The 23,648-nt window shown below is 38.1% G+C and overlaps 1 long non-coding RNA gene and 1 pseudogene across 1 annotated transcript; one reads left to right on the top strand and one right to left on the bottom strand.

Moving 5' to 3' along the window:
* Positions 1-2,216: 2,216 nt before the first annotated feature.
* Positions 2,217-3,469, bottom strand: LOC111761519 (protein PHTF1-like; annotated as a pseudogene).
* A 43-nt stretch (positions 3,470-3,512) lies between these two features.
* Positions 3,513-22,180, top strand: LOC131273231 (uncharacterized). The gene is made up of 2 exons (XR_009180363.1): positions 3,513-4,024; positions 21,909-22,180. It is a non-coding gene; the product is annotated as an uncharacterized lncRNA (long non-coding RNA).
* Positions 22,181-23,648: the final 1,468 nt, after the last annotated feature.

Here is a 23,648-nt window from a genome sequence, read left to right as displayed (position 1 = left end):
TATTTGGGAAGAAATGATGGCTTCCACATGAAGTTTTATTTTTTATTTTATTTTTAAATTTATTTTAACATAAAAAGGCTTCAATGTATTAGTAAACAAAGAAAGGCAAATTAAGGAAAACTAAAGATACCACATTTCAACTATATCCAACTGGAAATGACATTTTAAAAGAGACTTTATTTTTTAGAAGCTTTAGAGTAACAGAGAAATTGAGAAGCTGTTATGGAGAGTTCCCATGTATTTCACACACACTTTCTCCTGTTAGTTCCATCTTACCTTATTACCATTTACCTAATCAACCAATACTGATACATTATTATTAACTTAAGTCCAGCCTTTTTTATATTTCCTTAGTTTTGACCTAATGTATTTTTTCAGGTCCAGGATCCTATCTAGGACAGCACATTACATATAGTTGTCAAGCTCTTCAGGCTCCTCTTGACTGTGACAATTTCACAGATTTCCTTGTTTTGACCTTGACAATTTTGAAGAGTACTAGTCAGGGTTCTGCAGTATGCCCCTCTATTAGGATTTGTCTAATTTTTTCCCCCCATAAATTGACTGTGCTTACAGGTTTTGGGGAGGAAGACCAGAGACATAAAATGTAATTCATCACATCATATCCAGAGTACATACTATCAACATGATTTATTGACTGTTGGTATTGGCCTTGACCACCTGGCTGAGGCAGTGTTCTTCAGGTTTCTCCACTGCAAAGTTACTCTCCTCCCTTCCCCATACCATACACTTTGGAAGGAAGTCCCTGTGTATAGCTCACACCTAAGGAATGGGAGATATGCTTCCTTCTTTGTGTGGGAAATCTACATAAACTCTTTGGAATCCTTCTGCATGGGAGATTAGTCTCTTCTTTCCCACTCATTAATTTTTTTAAATAAAACTTTTAAAATTAAAGTTAATAGATCACATAGAATATTACACTAAAAAAACATAAGAGGTTCTCATATAACCCACACCCCACTGCCCACCCCCATCAATTTTGTAAATTGTATTTTTTGAAGATACATACATCACAAAAAAACTTACATTATAAAAAACATAAGAGGTTCCCGTATACCCCTCATCCCTCCACCCCACTCCTGCCACACCAACCACCGTTGTGGCACACTAATCCACTTGGCGAACACATTTTGGAGCACTGCTGCACCACGTGGATAATAGTTTACTCTGTAGTTCACACTCTCCCCTGGTACATTCAGTGGGTTATGATAGGATATATAATGTCCAGAATCTGACCCTGCAATATCATTTAGGACAACTCCAAATTCCCCAAAATGCCTCCTCATCACATCTCTTCTTCCCACTCCCTGCCCTCAGCAAGTACTGTGGCCACTTTCTCCCTGTCAATGACACAATTTCTTCTATTACTAGCCACAATAGTTCTATACTAGAATATCAGTAAGTCCACTCTAATCCATATTCTATTCCTCCATTCTGTGGGCCCTGGGATGGTGATGTCCACACCACCTCTATATTGGGAGGAGGTTTAGATTCTACATGGATGATGGATGCAATTCTGCTTGCAGTTGTAGGCACTCTCAGTTCCCTGGTGTGATGATTGACCATCTTCATCTCCCTGTTAGCCGACCTGCGTAAGTCCAAAGAACCATAGAGTAGGAGTTACAACTCTGCTGAGGCTCAGGCCCAGCTGGCACATTCCACATGAAGTTTTTAGGGAACAGTTCTAGGTAGGTTTAATTACATCTTTTTTACAGGTAAGATTCTTTTATTTGGCTTCAACTTAAAAGAGTTTATGTTTTTTCTCTCAGAAAAATGAAATCTCCAATTCCATAGACTTTAATAGAAAGGTACTGAATTTGCAGATTCCAGTAAAGGATATTTGCTTCATGCTTTGGGCATCTACCATTGTTACCCAAAAGAATAATTCCATGTAAATATATTGTCAAAGCACTGAAGGATCCAGAATGAACTTCCTGACTTAGAAAGTTTTCCTTGTGTTGTTACCATAACACACTGAGAGTCTTTCTTTAGTCTTCTGAGTGTTCATATTGTTTCAAAACTATGAAAATATAGGTATCTAGCACACCCATCCAGTTAGAAAAGGGTTTGTTCCTCTGAAAACACCATTTATTAGGTTCAGCAGAGCCGAGGGCATCTCTGCATGTGGCCAGCAGATGAACATCTCACGTTCTGCAGGCACCTCATTCCTTAACGGGAAGGACTGATGCCAGCATAGCTCAGGGACAGAGTCTAGGCACAGGCCTCAGGTTATGATTTAATTTTCTAAGACTTATATTAAACCCTAGAAGATCACTGATAACCCTGGAGATGGCAGAAAGAATGACCACTCGTGTGACACTGAAGATTAAGGGATTCATTATCAGGCCATTAGAGTCTAAAAGGAGTGTCTAGTTCTTTCAACAACTTGGTGGACAGCTTTAACACATTGTTTACTAGAGTGAGCTGTTCTTTCTTGTTTTTGGTTTTTTTTTTTTTCCATTTTAAGATATGAGTTTATCTGTTCAGTAGGCAATTGGAAATGTTGCTGTACTTCTTATTGGTTTCAGACCCCAGTGAGGCCAGGTGCAGTAAGAAAAGCAGTAAAGCTGTTTCCCAAATCAAAAACTCCCAGTTACAAGCATCATTAAGGAAAGCTTTATGTCCTTGGAGAACCTGGGCACAACAAATGAAAGCAATCAAAAGCGTCAGCAAGAAGACCTAAGATACGACCATATCGACTGACCACTGTGGACCCCTTCTCTTTAGATAGGAGTGAAGGGACAACCATACCTGAATGTTCTCCACCTTTTTTAAGTCTGAAATGAGGTATTTCATATTTCCTGGCTTCCCTGGCAGAAGTAACGTGGCTGAAAAGTTTTGCAAATAAAAATGTTTGTATGTTCTCTCTGCCACACACACTATTTTTAAAAAATCCAAGTAAGACACAATCATTCAAGAAAATTAATTATAGACAAAATAATAACAGGAGTAACGGGAGGTGCCCCCCAAAAGAGAGTCGACGATTCTTTGAGAGGTAACCTGAATCCACCATTTGCTGAACAAGGGAAAAAACACGACTCAAACAAGCCCCTTCCGGTTCAGAGACGTCCATGGATTTCAGGTTTGGCTTTGGCAAATGTTGACTCTGATTAAGTCGACATCAATCAAGTCAGGCTTTATGTGACCCATCTTTTTTGGTTTTGAAGCCCTTAATCTAAGTCTGTTCGATTGACTTTTCCCATATCAGCCGATCATATGCTCCAATCTTCTTTCGGTACCACGATACAGCATCTCTCTCATTTGAGGCCACCTGTGTCTCCAGCCAGGGAATGGGTTTTCACTGCTGGCCGCAGACCCTATATCCGCCAGCCGGGACCCCCTTCCTCAGTGGCCCGGGCCTGGCCGTGGGGTCCGGGGGAAGCAGCCGGCCGCGCCACCCGCATCTTCCGGAGGGGGGCGGGGGGGCGAGACGCCGGCGGGCCGTTACCATGGAGACCGCGGAGGGCGCCCCAGCGTCGCAGGAAGCCGGCCGCCCAGCTCCCAGGGGCAGCCGGTTGCCACAGAAACCGCGCCGCCAAGGCTGACCTACGGGGTCCCTGGACCGACAAAGAGGCGAAAATGAAGCGGGGAAAGAGAGAGCTAAAAAGCGAAAAGGCTGTTAGCTGTTAGCTAGGCCGCTAGTCCTTACGGCAACAGCAAGACTCTGCCCAGCCGGGAGAGGCAAGTGCAGAGGCCCCGAGTCCCGGAGGCAGGGCTGCGGGGCCGCGGGGCGCCGGTGACTCTAATTACATTTTAAATATGTAAATAGAAGTTTTGTATTCCTTTTTCAGCAAGGGAGTCTGTGACAAAAATGCCATTTAGTTAGTTATTAAGGGAGTTGCTCGCATTTACCATACAGAGGACCCAGGTCTGATCCCCAGGACTTCCAGGTTGGAAAAAAAACCGCATCTCAGACCTGAGAGGCAAGGCGCAGCTCCCCCGCCGGCGCAGCACGCGGTGAAGCGACAGACCAAAAAGACTCTGATGTAACCAGACGGGGGAAAAGGTGAGTATTGACCCCTTAGCATTGTTAAAGAGAGGGGATACAGCCCCAGGCTAACAAACACACCTAACTGGCATGATCTAAGCTAGGGTTTCTTGACATTAGAACTACTGACATTCACATTTTTGGGGTAGATGGCTATTTGCTGTGGGGGCTGACTTGTGCCTTGTAAGATATTTAGCAGCCTCAATGGTCTCTACCCATTATTTGCCAGTACCACACCCTCCCCTGTATGACAAAAAAGTTTCCTGACATAGCACATGTCGACACCCTATAGGGCAAAGTCATTCCTTATAGAGAACCACTGGAAGCCAATAACTGCAATATCTAGACCATTAAGAAATATGAAGAAATTGAGTAAGTTTGGACTTTTCTCTCCTGCCCTAGATCTTCCCTGGCCTCCAGAGGCTACCACCAATGGTTCAATTCTTATCCTTCCATGTTCACATTTTCACGTATTTTAACCTTAAAATTTGATTTAAAACTGGGAGTGATGTTTTTATATAGTTTACAGTAACTGTAAAATGATATTTACTCTTTAGAGCTTACATTTTCTTAAATGTGAATAAAAGTTACATTGCTAACACTTTAATTAAATTAGACATAACTATTTTCACAAGCTTATTTCAGATTTTTCCCATTCATTGAAATTAAGTATGATTCTATACATGGTATATGCTTAAAGCTTTGCTTATAATCCTAAAAGACATTATTGAGTGGGATGGGATTTGCATTTTTACAAAATAGTACAAATTCATTTTGTACACATTAAAATGAAAGGTGATCAGTGCTTATATTTGGTTAATGAGACTTTTAGTATTTTTAATTTTCTTTCTTTCTTTCTTTCTTTCTTTCTTTCTTTCTTTCTTTCTTTCTTTCTTTCTTTCTTTCTTTCTTTCTTTCTTTCTTTTTTTCTCTCCCCTTCCCCCCTCCCACCCCAGTTGTCTGTTCTCTGTTCATTTGCTGTGTGTTGTTCTTTTTGTCCACTTCTGTTGTTGTCAGCGGCACGGGAATCTGTGTTTCTTTTTGTTGTATCATCTTGTGCCAGCTCTCTGTGTGGGTGGTACCTTTCTTAGGCAGGCTGCACTTTCTTTCACACTGGGAGGCTCTCCTTATGGGGCGCACTCCTTGTGTGTGTGGCTCCCTACGTGAGGACACCCCTATGTGGCACGGCACTCCTTGTGTGCATCAGCACTGCACGTGGGACAGCTCCACATGGGTCAGGGAGGCCCCGGGTTTGAACTGCGGACCTCCCATGTGGTAGATGGGTGCCCTAATAACTGGGCCAAGTCCGCTTCCCCAAGAAACATTTATGCACCTAACCAGGGTGCCTCAAACTACATAAGGCAAACACTGGAAAAAATAAGAGGAGAAATAGATGTCTCTACATTACAGTGAGAGACTTTAATACACCATTATTAACATTAAACAGAACATCTTGACAGAGAATTAATAAACAACCAAAGACTTGAATAATACATTACAGGATCTAGACATAATAGACATATACAGAACACTACAGCCAAATACAGTGGGATATACTGTTTTTTTGAGTGCACATGGATCATCCTCCAAGATAGACCACATGCTGGGCCACAGAAAAACTCTCAGTTAATTCAGAAAGAGTGAAGTTTTTTAAATTTTTTATTTTATTTTTTTATTTTTTATTTTTATTTATTTCTCTCCCCTTCACTGCCCCCCTCCCCAGTTGTCTGTTCTCTGTGTCTATTTGCTGCATGTTCTTCTTTGTCCACTTCTGTTGTTGTCAGCAGCATGGGAATCTGTGTCTCTTTTTGTTGCGTCATCTTACTGCATCAACTCTCCGTGTGTGTGATGCCATTCTTGGGCAGGCTGAACTTTCTTTCACGCTGGGCGACTCTCCTTATGGGTTGCACTCCTTGTGTGTGGGGCCCTCCTATGCGGGAGACACCCCTGCATTGCAGGGCACTCCTTGCATGCATCAGCACTGCACATGGGCCAGCTCCACAGAGGTCAAGGAGGCCCGGGGTTTGAACCATGGACCTCCCATGTGGTAGACAGATGCCCTATCCACTGGGCCAAGTCCACTTCCCAAGAGTGAAATTATAAAACATAATTTCTCTTAACAAAATGGAATGAAGCTGGAAATCAGTAAGGGTCAGAGAACTAGATTGGTCACAAAGATGGAAGTTGAACAACACATTCTTGAACAACTAGTGGATCAAGGGGGAAACTACAAATGAAATCAGTAACTACCTTTAAATTAATGAAAATTAACAAAATATATCAAAACCTATGGTATGCAGCAAAAGCTGTATTGAGAGAAAAATTCATAGCCATAAACACATATATTGAAAAACAAGAAAGAAGTTAAAATAGAAGAACTTTACTACACACTTACAGAAATTAGGAAAAAGAACAACAAACTAATCCCAAAGTAAGTAGAAAGAAGGAAATAACAAAGATCAAAGAAGTAAATGAAATAGAAATAAAAATCACTAGAGACAATAAACATTACCAAGAGCTGGTTCTTTGAGAAGATCAATAAAAATGACAAATCCCTAGCTAGACTAACAAAGAAAAAAAAGAGAAGATGCAAGTAGAGAAAATAAGAAATGAGGAACCACTGGCCCTACAGAAATGAAGTATCATAAGAGAATACTTTGAAAAATTATATACCAACATGGAGGATAATTTAGAGGAAATGGACAAATTCCTAGAAAAACACAAGCAGCCTACATAGATGAAAGAAGAAATAGATGAACTCAGCAGCCCAAATACAAGTAACAACTTTGAATTAATCATCCAAAAACTCCCAATGAAGAAGAGACCAGGACCAGATGGCTTCACAGGTAAATTCTAGCAAAGAGTCCAGAAAAACTAACACAAATTCTGCTTAAGCACTTCCAAAAAATAGAAGTAGGAGGAACATTGTCTAACTCATTCTATGATGCCAACATTACCCTAAGACCAAAGCCAAATAAAGGTGCCACAAAAAGGAAAGTTATAGGCCAATCTATATAATGAACCTAGGTGCTAAAATCCTCAACAAATACATGCTAATCATATTCAACAACACATCAAATGAATTATGGACCATGATCAATTTGGTTTCATCCCTGGTATGCAAGGATGGTTCAATGTAAGAAAATCCATTAATGTAATACACCACATAAACAGATGAAAAGGGGAAAAAAATCACATGACCATCTCTGTAGACACAGAAAAAGTATTAGACAAAATACAGCACCCTTTCCTGATTAAACACTACAAAAGATAGGAATAGAAGGAAACTTCTTCAATATGATAAAGGGTACATATGAAAAACACAAGCTAACATACTCAATGGTGAAATAATAAAATCTTTCCCTTTAAGAATGGAACTAGATAAGGATGGCCACTTTCACTACTTACATTTAACGTTGTGTTAGAAGTACTTGTTCAAGCACTTAGGCAAGAAAAAGATATAAAAGGTATACAAATGGAAAGGAAGAAGTCAAAATTTCAGTATTGGTGGATAACAAGATCCTATACATAGAAAACCCTGACAAATCTACCACAAAGTTTCTAGAGTTCAGTAAAGTCACAGATTATAAAATCAATGCACAAAAATCAGTAGCATTTCTGTACACCAATAATGAGCAATCTGAGGAGGAAATCAAGAAAAAAAATTCCATTTACAATTGCAACTAAAAGAATGAAATTCCTAGGAATAAACTTAACTAAAGATATAAAGAACTTGTATACTGATAAATACATAATATTGTCAAAGGAAATCAAAGAAGACCTAAATAAATGGAAGAATATTCCCTGTTCATGGATAGGAAGACTAAATATTATTAAGATGTCTATCCTACCAAAAGGGATCTACACATTCAATGCAATCCCAATAAAAATCAACATAGCATTCTTTAAGGAATTAGAAAAACTGACTATGAAATTTATTTGGAAAGGAAAGAGGCCCTGAATAGACAAAGACATATTGAAAAAGAAAAACAAAATTGGAGGAATCACACTACCTGACTTCAAAACATACTACAAAACTACAGTAGTGAAAACAGCATGATATTGGCACAAGGAGAAACACACAGACCAGTGGAACCGAACTGAGAGTTCTGATATAAATCCTTATATATAGAGCCATATAATATTCAATAAAACCACCAAACCCTCTCAACTGGGAGAGAATGGCCTATTCAACAAATGGTGCCTGGAGAAATGGATATCCATATGTAGAAGAATGAAAGAGGATTACTGTCTCACACCTTATACAAAAATCAACTCAAGATGGATCAAAGACCTAAATGTAAGAGCCAAGACCATACTTTGGAAAGCAGTGTAGGGAAGCATATACAAGACCTTGTAACAGGAAATGGCTTCATGAACTTTACACCAAAGGCACGAGCAGCAAAAGAACAAATAGATAAATGGGACCTCCTCAAAATTAAAGCCACCTGCACCTCAAAGGAGTTTGTCAAGAAAGTGAAAAGAGAGCCTACACAATGGGAGAAAATATTTGGTAACCATATATTGGATAGGAGACTTATAACTTGTATATATAAAGAACTCCTATATCTTGAAAATATAAAGATAAACAACCCATTTAAAAAATGGGAAAAAGATTTAAACAGACACTTCTCCAAAGAAGAAATACAAATGGCTAAAAAGCACATGAAAAAATGCTCCAAATCTCTAGCTATCAGGGAAAAGCAAATCAAAACTACAATGAGATACCATCTTACTCCCATAAGATTGGCAGCTTTGAAAAAAACAGAAGAATACAAGTGCTGGAGAGAATGTGGAGGAATGGGAACACTCATCCACTTATGGTGGGAATGCAGAAGGATCCAGCCATTCTGGAGGACAGTTTGGCAGTTTCTCAAAAAACTAGCTATAGATTTGCCATATGACCTAGCAATTCCACTGCTGGGTATATACCCAGTAGAACTGAAAACAAGGACACAAACTGATATATGCACACCAACGTTCATACCAGCATTGTTCATGATCGCCAAAAGTTGGAATCAACCCAAATACCCATCAACAGATGAATGGATAAATAAAATGTGGTATATACATACAGTGGAATACTACTTGGCTTTAAGAACAAATACACTACAAACACATGTGATAACATGGATGAATCTTGAGAACCTTGTTTTGAGTGAAGCAACCCAGGCATTGAAGGACAAATACTATATGACCTCCATGATATGAAATAAGTAAACCAAGCTGTCTCAGAGAGATAGAGACTGGATGATTGGCTTACACGAAATTGGGGGGAAGAGAAAGGATGTAAGCTGATGCCTACATGGGTGAAATCTATGATAAGCTGGACATAAGTATTTGTACAAGGAAGGGATAAAATGGGGGCATAGGGTTACCTTTGGGTGGGGTTTTGTGGGCTTGAGGGGGCTAGGGATGGGAGGATGGCTAATATTGCCCAAGAAATTGGGGGGAGGGTGGGGCAACATATGAACGTAGGAGATTGTCAGGTATTTGATAGTATAATGCTGAGAAAATCTTTTCAAAAATATAATAAGGAGAGTTACTTGTTTAAGATGCTTAAAGGGGATAATCTGACACAGGACAGGCTCCTAGGGAATATGTGAATGCTTATTTTGCCATAGTGGGTTATATCATTGGATAGAGGCCCATATAATGAGAGTGAAGGTATACCCACATCCTGGGGATATACCAGGGAACTGTATCTCTCAAGAGAAATGGTGGCTCCCAGTGCATTAGGGCCGTTGAGCATGTCAAGCCCTCAACACTTTTGCAAGTATTTCTGAACATGGCCCTTCAAGCAATGAAGATTGGCTGTCACTGTGGGCCCTAAGGGGAGGGGGAAAGAGGTATTGAATAGATGGAACCAATGTAACTGTGTGGGCAATAGAACTGTTTCACAAGAGTATGCAAGGATGGATATAAGACATGTAAAATTACATCAAAAATATATACGGGCTAATAGGCTAAAATGTAAATCATAATGTAAAACATAAGGTAACTAAAAATTTAGAAAATTGTATGGTCTAAAATATAAACCACAATGTAAAACACAAATGTTACCTTGTTTGAAAGCTATTGTCTCAATGTCTGTACATCAGTTTCAGTAAATATAGTATGAATATGTAAAAAGATTATTGCTGTGGAAGGGAAAAGGGTTTATGTTGGATATGTGGGAGTACTGTATATCGTATACATGAATTACTGTGATCTAAAACTTTTGTGAAGATAAGCTTAATAATTAGAAACAAGAACAGAAAAAGATAGGACATAGACACTGAGGAAAAGACAGAAATAGTTGCCTTGCCAATTTGCATACAGGGCAACACTTATTGCAGTGATGGAAGGCAAAACATAAAAAAAAAAAGCTTTATGCATTTTTTATTTTTTCAATACCGCAATTTATTTTTACCTTAGTTTTTCCAAGTTAATATGTATTCTATATCTATCCATTAAACTCATCGCTATATTCCATTTTACTAATAAGGGAACCTGGCAATACATTGGGCTTCACTTTTCAGGAAGTTTTGGATCACAGAGAGGTTCAATAATGGCAGTGGAGGAATACTGGTGTGGGATGTTATTGACAGGGGACATATCGTTGGCAGGGAGTTCTATAGGGCATATATCCAGGGTACATAAAAATGGATATTTTCATAGTGGTTACAATTAAAAACAACAACTGAGGGAGTACTGGGTTCCTAGCCAGGGGAGCTCTATCACAGTCCCTAAAGGAACAGCAACAATCCCCCAAGTGCAATGGCAAAGACCAAAAAAGAATGAAAGTCCAACAATGAGCCCTTGATACTAATGAATATGGTTGTGAGCCTGTGCACCTGAAATAAGAACAAGGCCTAGAACTGCAGGGTGCCTAAGGGTTACCTCCTGAGAGCCTCCATGTTGCTCAAATGTGGCCAGTCTCGAAGCCAAACTCAGCATGTAAATGCGTTGCCTTCCCCCCAGCATGGGACATGTCTCCCAGAGATGAGCCTCCCTGGAGCTGAGGGATTACTAGCAAGTACCAGCTGATGATGTAACTAGAAAATGACCTTGAATAAAAGGGTCAACTTGTACCAGCAGAATATCTCAGTCTACATATAATACCAGGAGTTAAAAATGCTCTTTGACCCAAATCAAGGGGGAAATGGAAAGGACAAATGAGTTTATATAGCTATGAGTCTTCAAGCTGGGAGGTTATCCTAGGCATCACACTTATGCAAACCTCAGCAGAGTCCCAGAGACAGATAAAGTAGATACGACCCCGGGTATTTGTTCTTCTGAGGTCTACAGAGACCCACAGGTTCTGTGGTCATAGTAGATGGAATTCAGTGCCATGTCAGTTGGCCCTTCTTTGAAGTTTGTGTTTCTGTGTGATGGAGCTGGACTCAGATGTGATCTTTTTTCACAAGCCTCTCCTGTTGTTTACCAGAACTGTAGTTGGTGCTGGGGTTTAATATATACCTAGAGGATCTGAATCACTAGACTGACCATTGATAGCCAGGCCTTGAGCCTCAATAGACTTCAGCTCCTACACTCTGGTTTGTTGGACCTCCCTGCTCAGCCAACATGGAGTTGAAGAAGGTCAACCACCACACCGTGGAGCCAAGAGTAGCTACAACTGAAAGCAAGAGGATTGCATCCAGCATCCATGTGGAATCTAAGTCCCTTCTTGATATAGACGTGAAGTGGACACAACAAATCCAAGGTCCACAGGATGAAGAAATAGAATATGGATTAAAGTGGGCTTACTGATATTCTATTCATGAACTATTGTGATTAGTAATTGAAGAAAATTTGGCACTGATGTGGAGAAAGTGGCCATGGTGGCTGCTGGGTGTGGGGAATGGGAGGAAGAGATGAGATGTGGAGGCATTTTTGGGACTTGGAGTTGTCCTGGGTGGTGCTGCAGGGACAATTACCAGACATTGTATGTCCTCCCATGGCCCACTGGATGGAACGTGGGAGAGTGTGAGCTATGATGTGGACCATTGACCATGAGTTGCAGCGGTGCTCAGAGATGTATTCACAAAATGCAATGAATATCTCATGATGATGGAGGAGATTGTTGCTATGGGGGGAGGAGTGGGTTGAGGGGAGTGGGGGGTATATGGGGACCTCATATTTTCTGAATGTAATAAAAATTAAATAAATAAATAAATAAAAACCAAAAGGTATGTGCTCATCTTTTCTTTCAGTCTTTAACAGCTTCGTCCCATTTGCTGGGAACTCTTAATTACTGCATTCCTTAGGTTGCAAGCATAGCCATGGAGACAGCACATCTCTCCTTGTGGGGCCACTGTGCCTCAGTTTCCAAAATTTCCCCCTTTTTGTTTTAGTCAAGGTGACCATGCCTGTCTTAGGTTGCCCTCCTCTGAGAGTATTACCCATCATTGACTACTAGCCAAGCTCTTCAACTTGGGGAAATTTGAAGTGCTTTTGCTAGCCCCAGATTATTTGCATGTCCCATGGCTGTTACACTTTGCAATTTTCTTCTAAAGCACTGTCTGGCACAGGCAAGAATCATGAGCAACAGAACAAATATGATTAGCCCTATTCCTAGAGCTGACAGGAAATGCTATGACTTCCACCAATTAACTGGGTTAAATTTTGTAATATATGAAATCACATCTGAGAAAATATCCTTATCATTGGCTACATGAATTTGATTTTGAGACATTTCTAATATTTTTCTTTGTAATTCAATTATTTCCAGAGTGATATTACTTTTATGGCCTAGCAAATGATTCTTAATTTTTCCCCATTCTATATCGGATGAATTATAGGCAAGAGGAGTAATACAAAAGTTGCTTTCCTTCCAATCACATTTCAATCCCCTTAACAAGTTTAAATTATACAATTGATCTCCAATATGCAAAACAGCTGATTCTAAATCATTAACCCAATTATTTAACTGTTCATCAATGTGCTCTTGGCTATGCCACAAATCACTAGCATTTTTATGCCAATCATGCATGTATTATTGAGTCTGAACAGTCTTATGCAAAGTGACAGCAGTGGTTGCAGCAGCTGTGATGATTCCAATTAGTCCCATTATACTAATTATTAGGAGCCCAATAAATCTTTTTGTCCATTTCATGATTTCTTGTGCCATGTCAAGCAATAGCTGACTTTCAGGTGATAACTGCCATATTCGGTTCATTTGAATGGGAATCCATATACCTCGTTGTCTTCTGGCCATTGTGATGGTGTCTCCATCCTGTAACACACTTTCTGACAGACATGTATACAAGACACTGTTTTTATAAAACAAGGCATTATCTTTTATAGTTATTTTTCCAGTAATGAATATGAAAGGATCCCTGACATATGCTTTCAATTGGTAGGTTTGATTTAATTGTAGATATTGACCTGTTTAACAGTAATTATCAATCCATTCATAAGTAGGGGCAATTCCAAGAAATACTTTCCGCAAGTTTTTATGTATATTAAGATTATAGGTGTCATTAATTCAAGGGGTTGGTAACCATTTTCCTTTACATTTCCAAATAGTAAAATTGTTAGGATATGCCACTTGTTCACCCAAGAATAGAGATTCTGAGAAAGGATATTGCATATTACTAACTCATTGATCCTTGTTGTTAAGTCCATACCACATAAATCTGCTGTTATATTCTTTGGGGGTCTTCATAGGAGCACTTTCCCACACTATTCCATAGGAATCATTAGAAATGACAGATCTTCTTCCTATATGGCATTTCTGCCATCCCTCTTTCTTTTCAGGTTTTTTGAGTGGACAATTATAATTTTGTTTTTAGTTACCAAAGAATTATATGAATGAAACAAAGTTATTAATAATTTTGTACCATTATTTTTCACAGTAACCATAGTCTAATTTTTTGTTTGCATGCAAGGGAGACTTTTTCCAAAACATAATGGTCAATGATCAAAAAGAAGGATAAGATTATATATTTCCTTCCCTTCTTCATCAGGTTTTAAGGGTAGTCTGCTATCTATAGGCCCAGGAAACACATGTGTTTTATTCAAAAATATATGAAACGATGGGTCTCTCCATGGTAGAGCATATACTAGAGGTGGGTTAGGAATATATGCCCAATAAGTATGATTTTCACCTGCATGACCCAGAGTTACCATTAATATGATCAAGAGAGGATAAATCATTGTTAGCATTCTCTTTCTTCTCTATATATGGTTTAATCCATTGAGCTAGCAGCCAAATTTGTTCTCCATCTTCTGTAATGACAAGAGCATATCCTCGCCCCCATACTTTAACCTTTCCTTTTGCCAAGTGTTAATTAGTACATCTTTCCAATATATTGGCTGATATTCAGCCGAGTCATACAATACCTTTTCTTTATTCTTATTCAATGCATAATGCCATTCAGCAGACATTATTGAATCATACACATTAAGGAAATTTACAGTGAATAAAGCTTTTGCCAATTGGTCCTTTGGTACTATAATGCCATCATTTCTGTCTTGCTTTTAGTATTTGCAATCCACCCCTGGATAGGGATGGCAGTCTCTAGAGTGACTAGACACTATTGGGTTAAATCTTTCACTTTCAGCAGGACCTCCCATGCTGCACACAATTGCTTTTTTATATTTTTCTTTTAGCCTCTTTTCAGAATTGTGATTAAAACCCAAGGGGTACTTGTTTAGAATTTTGCTTTTGCCACAAACCACCCAAAGCCAGTATTGGTGCTTGCTACATCCAATTCATAGGCTAAGTTAATGTCCACATTTTACCTTCCTTTTATTATTATTTAAAGCAGTTTTTTGGAGGTTTTCCTATTTCCATGAAGGACTTTTCCCAATTAATACATACAGTGGTTTTAATATTTGAGCTAAATGAGGCATGAAAGATTTTCAACACTTCAACAATATCACAAACTCTATTAACATGAGCAAACATTGCATTCCATCAGTTACAACAGAGGGCATAGTTTTATCCCACCCAACCAAACCACATTTAGGAATTTGATAGAGCAGTGGGGACTTTGCAGCCTGTCCCAGCTGTTTTCCTATTTTAGGCTCTTAAGATAAGATACTCTTGTTTTTGCTGTTTCTTTTAATTTTGGAAATAGGATTACTAGTTAACATAATGCCATCAGTAGAGTTTCAGCCACAGGTTTTTTCTACATAGCTAGATTATTATCAACATGCCAGGACAGATGGTTGGGCTATGCACACAGCCTTGGGGAAGCACTGCAAAAGTCCATTGTTGGGTTTTCCATAGGTAGGAGAATGCAGGCTGGCTTGACTTGCCTAAGGAAATACTAAAGAAAGTCTTAGCAAGTTTTAAAACAAAGTGATAGTGACACAGCTGGACATTAACTTTTTGTAACAAACTAGCAATATTTGGGACTGCTGCATACTACAGTATTGTTATTTTAACTTATGATAAGAGGTTGTTTCTGTGATACATAACTTTTTATAATATTTAAAACCATAATTAACCACATTGTACTTCTGTTTAATATTATGCTGAAATATTGGTAAATTTATACACTCTTTAGTACTCATTTGAAACTTTTACTCATACAACTTTAATTAACAAGGGGTTAAAAAACTAAATTTTATAACACTTTCAAACACTCTCAACTTATAACATATTAAATGAACTTAACTATTTTATTACCTTAATTTTTCTTTCAAGGTAAAAGAACAAAATTTTTGTAACTAGTTTGAAATAGAAAGCTACTTTTTAGGATTTGATTTTGAGAAAGCAGGTTTGAACATTATTTTCCTTTAAAAGAGATAAGACCCTTTCTTCTTCAAACACCAAGGAAATGGTGAGGTTAAAGCTCAAGAGGCTCCTTTTATAAAACAGACTTTTCTTTGTATACTGATTATACAGGACAAAAACTTTTCATAAACTTTTACCAAAACAGACTAATGATTTGAGAGACTTTGAAAAAGGACAAAATTTTTAACTTTGCATTAGTATACTATTTGATACTAAACATTTTAAAACTTTATAGACAGACCCATCAAATCTTACTCCACTTTAATCATAAAAATTTCTTTTCCACGAACCTTCTACACTTTCAGTATTCATTCAGGTTTTGTCCCACACTCTACTCTTTCCCAATAATCAATCATTTTATCTTAGGACAAAATCATCTCCTGTTTCCTTAACAATAAAAACACATTCCATATATACCACATACTAAGTTTCCAGGCAAACTTCTTACAACATGTAATTGCCATCAACACTAAACAAACTTGTTAAAATAATGAACTTTTCTTCACTTTAAATACTCAGTAACATGCAATACCAGAAACAGTCTTTTAGAAGCAAGTTGGCAGGGAGGCTGGCTGCCACCAAGTTTTCCTGTTATAAAATTACCTTTTATTATTATTATTATCAATTCAGTTTTTGTTTAATAATGACTTTTTGCAATTAGCCATTCAAATACCTTAATTTAAACAATGCTTCATTAAACTTATAATTATGTATAACCATATAGAGTATAATTATATTATTTTAAGACAAATTTTACCTTCACAGAACACATTCCCTTACTTAAAGTTACCACAATACCTTCTACAACTTGCCACATGCCTTTAGGTCCCTTGAGTTTATGAAAATTAGCCATCCTATTTTAGGACAAAACACACCTTTTTGAAAAAACTTATTACATTTCAGTCAGCATTCCCACAAACTTTTAACCTTTTTTAATCTCCATTTAAGTTTTACATCCTTCATTTTATCCAGTGAAGAAAAACTATTCATTTCAATCTAGGCAAAAACTGTTTTTTATGAACAGACTTATAGTAATTTTGTTAATCAAGACTTACAATTTTTATCATTGTAGTGATCTTATTAACATTTAAACTTATGTACTAATATAAGCACTTATTTAATTTTTGGCCATTTGAATAGAGCTCTCTTTTAAAAATTTTATTTATTAATTTATATCACCATCCAGAGGTATCAAAATATACACCGACACTGAACAAACACAAAACAATTACAATACATTAACAGGAACATACAGTTTACAATTGACTCATAATTCTTACTTTCTTGGTATAGCTGCTTTTAAGTTTTCCATTATATCACATCTTAGATTGTACTTTTTAAGATTTCTTCTGGAATCCATGTTGCCTGTAACATGCAAGCTTGTGCTTGGAAACATTTTTAATAGTTATCAGCAATCAGTTAAGATAACTCAAGCAGCATAAATGTAGCTAAGCTCCTATTTAGCAGTTTAGACAGACGGTTAACACACATTTTTGGATTACTACTCTGTAAGACTATACTGAGACTTGAAGTTCAGAAGTAAACTATTGATTTAAAACTGAAAATTCCTTTTAACACCTTGATAAAAATTTGTTCTAATTTTATTATTTTGGTTAAATAGGCCCAATCAGAATTAGCATGAAAACAAAACAGAATACCAATGTTGCCATGTTTTTCTCTTTTTCCCCACTAGCCCATAGCTACATTGTCTTGTAGACAGCAGGGGGTTTGCAGAATTGCTGCCAGAATAGTTTTTTTATCTTAGTTAACACTTTAACAGAGAGTTTTCTTACAAGCCTAATTTCACTAACAAGGACTTTAGTATTTTTGCCTGTTTTAAATCTTTCAATAGTTTAAAAGGTATTGGCTCAGGATGAAACTCAACACCCCCTTGCAGATTATTTGTATCTGGTGGTTATTGCATGTAATGTTACTGGGAAAACAGATAGTAATTGTTTAACATAGGGCAAAGCATCAGCAACATCTGAAAACATTTCTAATTTAGGCTTAGTAACAGAAGGCAATTCAGTAGGTGCAGAGGGTTGTACTGGATACACAGAAGATATTTCATTAGGACACTTCACTGAGCTTTTATTGATGAAAGGGTTAATATCAGGATGAGAGAAAAAACCTGACAGTTCCCCATTCACCTCAAGCTCCTGTTCTTGTTCCAATTTACTTTCTTTCATTTCAAATTTACTTATGGGCTTAGGAAATATAGTAATTTCATCTTTCTCTCCTTCTTCTAAAGCTGCCACTATCTGGTGACATAAGGCCCATACTGATAAAGGAATGAATTCCCTTTTTTGATATGCTCTTCATAAAGCTTTCATTACACATCTCCACTGTTTCAAATTTAAAACATTACACCCCTGAGACTGAAGCCAGCAACAATGCTTTTGTATTAAAGCAAACAATTCTAGTAATTCATAACATTTTACAGGCACCCCATTAACTTTCAGTAAAGTTTTTAACACTTGTGAATATGCTTCCACACATCCCGTTCAATTACCCATTACCCTGATGACTTTGCAGAAAATGTTACCTACCTAAAAGAAGACTCGAGTCATGCTGCTTTGGATATCACACAACCCTCAATGAGGTCTTTTCCATGGTTCCTGATACTGATTTGGAAGACTCACTAACTTCCTTGGGCCCCACGTTGGGTGCCACATGTTGGAGATTTGGATCCAAAGGGTATCAGGAATGAGAGAAAGAGAAAAAGGGAAGGAAGGAAGGAAGGAAGGAAGGAAAGAAGGGAGGGAGGGAGGGAGGGAGAGCTGGGCTGGGATCAGGCGGTCTGTGAGTAGAGACTCATCAAGCAACTTTATTGTTTACAAGGGGCTCTCTATATACCCCAGTATACATGACAACAAGCAGGAACACAGCCTACATGACAACAAGCAGCAACATGCAGTTAACTATCAGCATTACCCATAGTCTAAGGAATTTAAAAAAATCTTATCTCAAGGTACAAAGTCTAAGTGTTCTATTCACTATAAAAGGTATGTGTTCATCTTTTCTTTCAGCCTTTAACAGCTTCATCCTATTTGTTGGGGACTCTTAATTACTGTATTCCTTAGGTTGCAAGCATAGACATGGAGATAGCATGTCTCTCCTTGTGAGGCCACTGTGCCTCAGTTTCCAACAATACATTAGCCAGCTGAATTTACTAATCAGTAGCTGAAGTTGGTACACAATTGTCAGTAGCTGAAGTTGGTACACAATTGTCTCTTCCTCCCCCATTTTTGGGAAGTGGAGCGTCCAATTCCAGTGTGGAATAGCTCCCAATGAGCCATGGGCTGCCAGTGGAGAATGAGCCCTGGCCTCCAGAGCATGGAGCTCTACTTACAAAACTTTTCTGCAGATGGGCAGTCTCCTCCTTCCATTCTTTCAAGGATGTTGCAGGATGTCTTCTGGTCTCCTGAAGCCCCCAGTTACTTTAGATTATGCTAGATGATTGGTAACTGCCTTGTAGCATGAGCTGACTCTAGGACTCCTTACTCTGCCACCATTTTGCTGGTTGTCCATATTTGCTTTTCCCCCCTATATTTTTGATGTAACATTTATGTAATCTAAAGCTTCCTTAAAAAAAAATACAACACAATACAATACAATGTATAGGGAATTCCCATATAACTTCCACACTTTCTTACAAAATTTCACCTATTATTATCTTACATTAGTGAGGTACATTTGTTACAATGAGTGGACTAATATTGAAACATTGCTACTAAACAAGGTCTATATTTTACTTTACAGTTTACACTTTGTATTGTACAGTTTTGTAGTTGTACAGGGTACTTTTAAGGCACTGGAATTGTTCTGTATGATATTGCAAAGACAGATACATGACACTATAGATACATCAAAACTTATGAACTGAGTCTTTTGAAGGTTAAATTGGCTCCTTCCACAACTTCTGATGCTGCAGCCACTCCCCAGACCAGGGTTGCCTTGCTCTCTTTCCAACTCTCCTAGGCTATCCTACTTCCTTCTGTCTGTTGAAGTCTCACCTGTTCATGAATCCAAGATCACCTCATCTCACCCTTCTTTTTACTCCTATTGTACATACAGCCTGGAGCTTGTGAATGAAATGAAATTATATTCCAAACAAAAATTTCAGGACACATTGTGTGACAATTATTAACTAATAAATAAAATGGAGAGAATCCTTTTAAAGGCAAGCAAATTTACCATTAGCTTCAACAAAATTGTAAGTCCCTGTTCTTGTGCTATGTTAGAATGCATGTTTTTTTGGTTTTTACTTTATTTATCATATATACAACCAAAAACCTCCCCATTTTAAAAATATTTTATTGTCTTTTTTAAAAGATACACAGATCACAAAAATGTTACATTGAAAAATATAAGAGGTTCCCATATACCACACTCCCCATATCCCCCACTCTTCCCACACCAACAACCTTTTTCATCAGTGTGGCACGTTCATTGCATTTGATGAATACATTTTGGAGCACTGCTACACTGCATGGATTATAGTTTACATTGTACTTTACACTCTCCCCCAGTCCACTCAGTGGTTTATATCAGGATATATAATGTCCTGCATCTGTCCCTGCAATATCATTCAGGACAACTCCAAGTCCCCAAAATGCACCCATATCACACCTCTTCCTCCCTCTCCCTGCCCTAGGCAACTCCTGTGGCCTCTGTCTCCACATCGATGATACAATTTCTTTCATTGCTAAAATCACAATAATTCTTTAGTAGACTATCAGTAAGTCTACTTTAACCCATATTTTATTCCTCCATCCTGAGGACCCTGGGATGCTGATGTCCACTCTACCTTTAAATCAAGAGGGGGCTTAGATCCCACATAGCTGATGGATAGGATTTTCCTGCTTCCAGTTTTAGATTCTGTTGCTTCCTGGTTTGGTGGTTGACCATCCTCACCTTCCTATTAGCTGACCTGGGTAAGTCCAATGAACTGGAGAGTAGGTGTTTAAACTCTGCTGAGGCTCATGGCCCAGAAGGCTAATGGACAGTCCAGGGATTTTAGTCTCCTGAGCATACACCAATCCCAGCACAAACCACAGGTTCAATAAAAGTGACAGAAGAGGCATGCATAAAGAGGTCACATCTGATTCCAATTCCATCACACTCAGGAGCGCAAATTCCAAAGTATGGTCCACTGGCAGGGCACTGAACTCCAGAGTCATCTGCCATGAACATAGTACCTGGGTATCTCCATAGCCCTCAGGAGCACCACTACCTAGAGTTGTATCTATTTGACTGTCTCTGGGATCCTCCTGAGACATGCCACATTCAAGTATATAACTCACTGCTGGTTTTTATGATCCCTATATTATGCTACAATCACCATAATCTATTACCAAAACGTTAACATCATCACAAATAGAAACTCTGTACATTATAAGCCTTAATTCCATATTCTCCACCCCCATTCATCCCTTAGTAACCTGCATTCTAGATTCTTCCAGTATGAGTTTGAAGAATGCCTAGTTTTCACAGGAAAATTTATTGAAAAATAAAGCATCAGATTCAAGTTTTTCAAGAGGTATTATCTAAATCTTTCCTTCCTCCTGACCCCAAGGACACCCAAATTACAAAGAAAAGACAATGAATAAAAGATTAATTGAGGAATATGATCAGTATGTTAGATTTTAAGCTAATTTGTATTAATATAGAGCTAATTACATGCTAATATTTTAGTTATTTTTGAATTCAAGGTGCCTGCATTTTGTGTAAAATTCAAAAGGTAGGAAAGATTACACAATGAAATCTCCTTTCCACCCTGGCTTCAGTTTCTCCAACAACTTGAATCATTCTAGAGATATTCTATACCCTTAAACAGGTTTTGATTTGTATGTAAGATGCTATGCTAATATTTGTGCAAGTAGGCTCATTTAATTCTTAGGAACACTGTAAGACACAGATATTATTATTATTCCTAATTTACAAGCGAGGAGACTGGTTTGAGGACTGAACAAGCAACTTTCCAAAATTCTCATGGCTGATAAAAGATAGAATGCCCACATTCTCAACCACCCCCACACTGCCTCCATGGGTAATAGGTATAATGGGGCAATTTAGAAAACATTCTATTTTCTAAGGTATTGGATGAAAATTTTATTATTTTTAATCATCATAAAAACTTGAGGAGTAGTTATAACTTTTCTTTTCTTCTAGGATTTACTTGATTCCAAGTTCGTGATCAGAAAGGCAATTTTCAAAGTTAATATTCTTCCTAAGGGCACATGAGACTTATGAGAAGATATTTTATGATGGATCTGAGAATCCAATGCTGTGTAGCCTCCTACCTAACCTACCATTAAATGCATGACCTGACCCAGGCCCTGCACTTCCCCAGTCAGGGGTAACTCTTCAGGTACAGTGTGTTGAGTGGTAGAGATGAAAAACTGACAAGGTTTCCAACAAATAAAAGCTATGCCATTACTCAGCTCTGAAATGCAAATATTCTACTTGTGAAATATCTAAGAAAGCACTACCCAACATTAACCCTTTACTCCTTACAATTCCTAAAATGCTCAGTCATTACTATCTGTATTCTCCCACTGAGGAATCTGACAGGATGAGAGTAACAGATTTCAAGATCAGCAGAACAAATACCATGTTGTGGGAAACAGGCTTACCTGTTTGTTATTGTAAATGTTACACCTGTTAAATGTAGCAGTTTTTAGATGTTGCAGTTGTTCTCTGTTATTGTAAATGATGTCGCAGTTCTAATAGCAAACAGCTGCTTGGTAGTTTCCCAATAGATGCGATGGGAAAACTAGGGGTGAGGTTCTCAGTTCCAGAAGCTGTGAGTCCCATGGTCCCAGGTTTGTCTCCTCTCTTGTGTCTCTAGCTTTATTTCTGCATTGTCTTCCCTTCAAGCCAACCTATTGTGAGCTGAATGCAGCAATATCTGATTCCTAAAATTATCTTTTACCCAACTTTATATAATAAAAATTCCTGAACAAATGCAATGTCAGAAGGTCATGGGAGGCATTCAGGGAAGGGATCTGAAGCAACAAGAGTTCATTAAAGGGCCTTTCCCAAACTGAAATGCTGATTCTGCTCCCAGCACTTTTGTGAAGGTCTGCCCTCTCCTTCACCAGAAGCAGGCAGGCCTGTCCAATCAGGGGCTGCACGCCTAGGAACACTGCATGCCCACTGAGAAATGGAAGTCCTTGTATTTTTGTCACTTCAATGTGTGAAAACTCATCCACAAGGGCACCAGGTTGCCTGCCCAAAGGTCACAGAAACATGCTTGGGCTCAGGGTCTCCTGTACCCCTTTGTGGAACAACTCAAAGTGATGCATTTAGAAGGCTTTGAAGAGCACACTGAAACTTGAAGCCTGGGTTCAAATCCCAGCTCCTACAGCCATTATCCCATGTGACCTTGAGTGACTTACAGCTTCTGCACAATTTCCTCATCCATAAAAGTTGACTAAGCACATGCTAAATGATGGCTACTCTTATTATTGTTGTTCAGAAAGTCTAGTCCAATCCAGAACCTGTCCCCTTCTCACAATGTCCTTATATCATAGTATATATGATAGTATTCCCCACCTTTGAAAGCAAAATTCTACTTTCAACTGAGATCACAAAATTAGCAATAAGAACCTAGATTTTTTTAAATCAAAGAGTTACATTAACTATTTCATAAAATGATGTATGGGAGCTAAAAAACAAATAGCTCTACAGAATTCACACTCATGAGTAGGAAGAAATCATCAGTAATTTAAACTAATTCATTTCCACAAAAAAGGCATTCCTATTGTTTAATGCATTATAACCATAGTAGATATTCTCCTAAGAGACAAATATGGATTTCACTTTCTAAAGATATAATTATGTAATTCCACTGATTCATTTTCATATTTTAAATTAGTTTTACTTTCAAATAACATCCCATTTAAAATA

The sequence above is a fragment of the Dasypus novemcinctus genome, chromosome 14 (genome assembly GCF_030445035.2).
Source record: "Dasypus novemcinctus isolate mDasNov1 chromosome 14, mDasNov1.1.hap2, whole genome shotgun sequence".
In the NCBI taxonomy this organism is placed as follows: domain Eukaryota; kingdom Metazoa; phylum Chordata; class Mammalia; order Cingulata; family Dasypodidae; genus Dasypus; species Dasypus novemcinctus.
This window is presented reverse-complemented; position numbering and strand designations above follow the sequence as displayed.